The 5,402-nt window shown below is 48.9% G+C and overlaps 2 long non-coding RNA genes across 2 annotated transcripts; both read left to right on the top strand.

Annotated features, from left to right (window-relative positions):
* The first annotated feature begins 541 nt into the window (after positions 1–541).
* Positions 542–2,831, top strand: LOC141574772 (uncharacterized). The gene is made up of 3 exons (XR_012501866.1): positions 542–674; positions 2,023–2,121; positions 2,798–2,831. It is a non-coding gene; the product is annotated as an uncharacterized LOC141574772 (long non-coding RNA).
* Positions 2,832–2,967: 136 nt separating this feature from the next.
* On the top strand, positions 2,968–3,403 carry LOC141574766 (uncharacterized). Its single transcript, XR_012501855.1, has 3 exons — positions 2,968–3,006; positions 3,082–3,194; positions 3,312–3,403. It is a non-coding gene; the product is annotated as an uncharacterized LOC141574766 (long non-coding RNA).
* The last annotated feature ends 1,999 nt before the right edge of the window (positions 3,404–5,402 follow it).

Raw genomic sequence — 5,402 nt, forward strand, 5'->3', positions numbered from 1 at the left:
CTTGCAGCAGCCTCTGGGTCAGCTCTTCCCGCCTTACCTTGCACAGGTATGCAGTGGAGATGGAATCTTGCCTTAAACTTCATGGGCCAACCCCTGCTGGCTTCACACTTTTATTCTGAAGCCTCTTCACCTCTCTCAGGGTTATAGAATTGCTGAGAAATAGGGACTTCCGCTGGATTAGGCTTTGCCTTAAAGGAATATCATGCCTGTTTTAATTAAAATGATAAAGAACCAAATATTTCAGAAACTACACAAATGTGACACAGAGATAAGAAATGAGCAAATGCTGCCAGAAAAAAATGTCACCAATGGAATTGCTGTACTCAGGGTTGTTACAAATCTTCAATTGTTTAAAAATATGCATTACCAGGGAGGGCAATAAAATGAAACATGCCTGTAATAGCAATGAATTTGCACTGGGAAGGTAAAAAGGGGATTCCTGCCTTCAGAATTCTCTCCTTTCTCCACTCCCCAGCACAGCCAAGCTCTTGAGTGCACATGTGCACACACAAAGCCAGATGTTTTATGTTTATAGAGGGTAAAAAGAAAATGCAAGACCACCATGCTGCATCGGGATCTCTGAAAGAACGTGAGGAAGACGGTTTCCAAAGGCAGGTGAAGAAAGTAAGTGTCCTTGATGAAATCAGTGGACAGAGATCTATGGACACTGAAGGGTAAGACATTCCCGTGTTAATTATGACAATGTGTGAATGAATGTGTGGAGTTATGTGGATATTGTAATATGTTTCAGAATACTTACCACCATAATTTCTTTACCATATTCAATCAGTACATATGTGCATTTATTTTTCGACCTTGATTTCTGTAATCTGCTGCTTCTGTTCATTCTAACTGGTTACCAGAGTCTTGTTTATATTTAGTTTGAGATTTTAGCGGGTTCTTGGGCCAGATTTAGTCGCTTCATTATCTGGATCCCCCTAGGTCCATTTTTATTGTCCTTAGGTTTCAACCACATCAAAGTGTCATGACCTGCCATGTGTCTATCATTTTTAATAAACTCTAGACATTGGATAGAAAATAGAGAAAATTTGAGGCCTCGTGTGAGGTTAACTTGCTGCAGAGAAGGTGGGCATTACAGCTGGCAGGTGGTCAGGGCGCCAGCAGCGCTACATCCTGTTAACCCGGTTAGCGGCTGAGATCAGTCAGTGCAGCCAGCTTTCGTGAGGCCCGTGTGTCTCCTGTCCACCTTTGTTTCTGGCATGTAGCTCTCGTGGATCCCAGCTAAGTCCTGTGGGTCTCTCTAGGGATCACCTTCACTGACGGACAGTGAGCTCCAGCTGCCTGACTGCGGTGCCCGTGCGTAGGGGGCACCGGCTGCCGGGCTGCTCTGCATCTCAGTGGTTTCCTCTGCAGTTACCGGGTGACCCCCGGGAAGGTGGGCCCAGTCCTGGGCTTTCTTCTTCTCCATCTTGGCCTCATGTCCCTTTCTGGCTTTTTAGCAATTTGGTACATACGATCATGGATTTCATAATTTGTCCAGAGTTTCCTGTCATTCTCAGGGAGAGGTCATGGACATCACACCCATTAACCCGCTTTCAAAAACAAACATTTCCTTATATTTCCTAAAGGATCAGGTTTTGCTCCAGGTTTTGACTGAAATCTGGGCTCTCTGTGGGAGAAATCAAACAAGTCATGAACGCTTGCTTTACCCTAATGTGTTTGGTTGTGATGACTTGGTCAGACCCTGATTCCCACGTTGAAACAGGAGCCTGAGCCTGGTTGGGGGGGCGCAGAGCACACCTCATGTGGGCTTTTCCTGTGTGTTTACTTTATGCATAAATGATTAAGGGTGAGGACGCTGAAGGGAAGCCCAGATACCAAACACTTGCCAGAGGCCTGAGTGTAGTTTTTTCATATTTATTAGTGGGGGTACTTTAATTCTTTCCTGTGTATTTATCAGCCTGAGCATTTATGGGGAAGGGCGAAAGCAACATGGAATTCTTCCCTTCCAGTTTCTGGGAGGGAAACTGGCAGAATTTCAGAGTTTCTTTCCCCTCTCAGGAAGGTGGACATGAACGGATGTGAGCTGGTGGGAAAGCAGCAGCTGTTGGCAGCAAAGGAGGAGGCAAAATTGGCTGAAGAGGAGACAAGATGGTACAGGTGAGTTCAGCTCCTCTGCACCTGCGGCTCTGAAAACACCTGTTGGATTTTTTGAAAACTTTTCTAAAATGTTTAGACACAATATCATAAACCGACCCAAACAAAAGACATTTGTATACATGGCTTCACACAGGAGGAAAAGTGTTAAGTTTTACACATGTTAACTTAAAAGTTTAACTTTAAAAAGTATTAAGTTACTAAGAATTTCCTGGTCCCAGTGCTGGCCAGACTGAGTGGAGAGACGGTTCACAGAGATGTTTCTGAAGGTACTATAAACCGTTCTCACCCTAAGGATAGCAGTTTAGTATAGCGTCAGTCGGACCAAGAAACATTCCTCTGCTGCTGGGGAGACCCAGGTGTAAGAAGTAGGGTCAGGATGTAAGGAAAGGAAGAATCAAGCTTTGTGATGAAAGACGCTCAGCACAGGACACGTGAGGGAAATGCTGAGAACGGGAGGGGGAATTGTGTCCACGCAGAACCGGGTAGGCGTTCAGTAACAGTGACGGAAGGAGTGGCTGCAGCGACAGCTTTGTGCTTCTGCAGCCGTGTGCAGTGTGTCTTGAGCGGTGAGATGATGTGTGTGAGTGTGCAGTGCAGATAACGTGGACTGGGGCAGGTTATTTAACAGCATACCCAGCATTGTGTCTTCTCTGATGGAACAATTTGTAACTCATAGGATACGACTTGAAGAATGTCACGGGCAAATGCGGGAAGCAGAGATCACTTGGAGACACCAGGTAACCTGCCTTCCTCCTGACACACTGAGTCCTCAGCACCTGATGCAGACAGCTATTGTGGCCCTGAGAACCCCTAGCCATGGGGTGTTTCTTGATGTGTTGACTTTTTCAGGTGACTCTTGCCGAGAAGAAGGCCCAAGACAGCTCGGTAAGAATTTGTTTCCTTCCTTTCCTTTGTGCACAGTCGGCCACAACTGAACGTGGATGTGTTTTTCTCCCACAGCTCAGGGCTCAGGAGCTGGAGAGGGAAATCTCTGAATTGAGAAGGGAAAACTCTGACCTGAGAAGGGAAAACTCCTCTGAGCTGAGAAGGGAAGTTGCCCACCTGAAACAGAGGTACAGAATTTTGACACATTTTTAAGGGTGTTTTGAGATTTTTAAGGACTGGTTGTTTTGTGCCTAGTAGAGGAATTGGTGTTGTAATTTGTATTGAAGCCATTCTTTATCTTTAAGATTGGATGCAATCTGCAGACGGAGGCAGGCAGAGGAATACATGAGGCAGGAGCCAACCCCAGGAGGACCGTACAGGCTGCACCCTCCCCTGAGAGGTAAGGAGCGCACTGTGAAGTGCGGCAGCTCCATTTCTGCAGCAGGAGCCGCCCAGTGGGCTGCTTGTCCCCATGGGTAGTTGTCGGGTTTCCTGGACACCACACCACACACTCACTGTGGGGAACAGGTTCACAGCTGGGTGACAAGATGCTGTTTTCTTTACATGCCACCAGCCAGCAGGGCTCTGTCCCCTGTGAGCGGTGGAGCTCACGCCCCTCCAGGGACTGCGGGCCGCCCCCCAGTCTCTTGGTTGCCTGGCGTGGCTGGCATGGCTGGTTTCTGTGCACTAGAAGACATGAGCGTCAGCCTTCTCTTCCCTCCTAGACACGGTTTTGAAGGCTGAATTTTCTTCTCATTTTAGGAAAATAACATGGATGACATTGTAGAATGAAGGCAGTATGTCATAACGAGAAAAACATTTTTCTTCATTTGCCTTGGTGGGTAAATATTCTATTCAAGATCTGCTTTAAGGCAGCAGGCATTTCTTCACTAATTTTGCAGGTCCCTTCGTTCTTATAAAAAAGCTTGCACAGTGACCTATAGTAGCCAGTTAGTAAGTGACATGACTACGTAGCCTCCCTCTCCCAGAGTTAACGTGTAACTCTAAAGTCTCCCACCAGCTACTCCATGTAACTCACCATTCTTTTGCCGCTTATTACAACATAAGTCATTGAGGCCACTTCTTTCATAAATGTTTACGTGACATCTGGTCACTTATACAAGACATGCGCTGTCAGAGAGAAGGCTTTTAACCGTTTACCAACAGGCTGAGGAGGAAGAGGTGGAGCTCACAGTCAGGGGTTGTTGATACTCTTCCTACGAAAGACCCTTCTTACTTTAATGTATAATCTGTATACAGACTGATTTGCCCTGAAGTGTGCTGTGAGTCCACTGTGTAAGTGTTGGTTGCGAGGGATCTGAGCCCTGAGACCACATCCAGGATGATTAGCTATGAAAACACCTGAATCAAGGCCCTGTGGTGTCCTCGTCATGGGACAGGGGTCCAGTCTCCCCTCGTCCTCGGGGTCAACTGAGGTGTGAGGGAGAACTGCGGCCTCTGTGAAGAGCCCGGGGCGTGGGTGGGAGTGAGAGCTCTTGGAGGAGGGCACGGAGGGCTCGGCTCATGCTTCCCCTGCACGGCATCTGTCAGATAGAATCCGCATTCAGTGCTGCTCTCCCTTTACAGCTTCAGGGCCGGGTGGCACCCCTGTTAGGAATGGCACCGCCTTACCGGCTCAGGAGGCAGAGGAAACCAAAGTAAGTAATTTTACTCAGTTGTGTTCCAGTGGTCATTTTGTATTGAATAATCTCTGCAACGAGCATTTTCCTTTTGAACAAACCTTCCTGGCTTTGCCTATGGATTGGGAATTAGGGGATAAGTATGCCCAGTCATCACAGTGAAGTTTGGTGACAGTGTTTTATCCCAAAAGCCTCCTGAGCAGCCCAGGCTGCAGGCAGGCCCAGGGCTAAAGGAGTGCATGCCGTGCAGCTGCCAACTGGGCACCCAGTGCAGGGGAGGGTGCCCGGTGCCGAAGACTGCTGCGTTGGGTTTCGGCTATTGTCGGTGTTGGCGTTTTGTCTGTCATTCAACCAAGCCCTCCCTTCTGTCCCGCAGGTCACCCCGTGGGCTGGAGGGCCCCAATCTTTCCGAGGACCAGCCTGCGTGGCCTGCCCCGTGAGCGGCCCGTCGTCGCCCAGCTGGGCACCTGCACCTGGTCCCACTTGCTGCCCTGTGCAACCTCGACCCCCACAGCCAGCTGCTCCGCTCGGTAAGAGGAAAGCATAGTCCTCTGTTTCTTCCTTGAGTCACTGCAGAAGAAGGGCAGATCGCTCTCCGGGGCTTCCCCGTGCACGGGCGGCCCTGAATGGGCTCACGGCCGTGTCCCTCTGGTCCCTTAGCAGACGCACTTGATGGACCGCGTCTTCGCCGTCCTGCCCTGGGGAGGGAGGTGTCTGTTGTAGAGGAAAAGAGGGTCCTCTGACGGAGGGCAGACT

The sequence above is a fragment of the Camelus bactrianus genome, chromosome 23, assembly GCF_048773025.1.
Source record: "Camelus bactrianus isolate YW-2024 breed Bactrian camel chromosome 23, ASM4877302v1, whole genome shotgun sequence".
In the NCBI taxonomy this organism is placed as follows: domain Eukaryota; kingdom Metazoa; phylum Chordata; class Mammalia; order Artiodactyla; family Camelidae; genus Camelus; species Camelus bactrianus.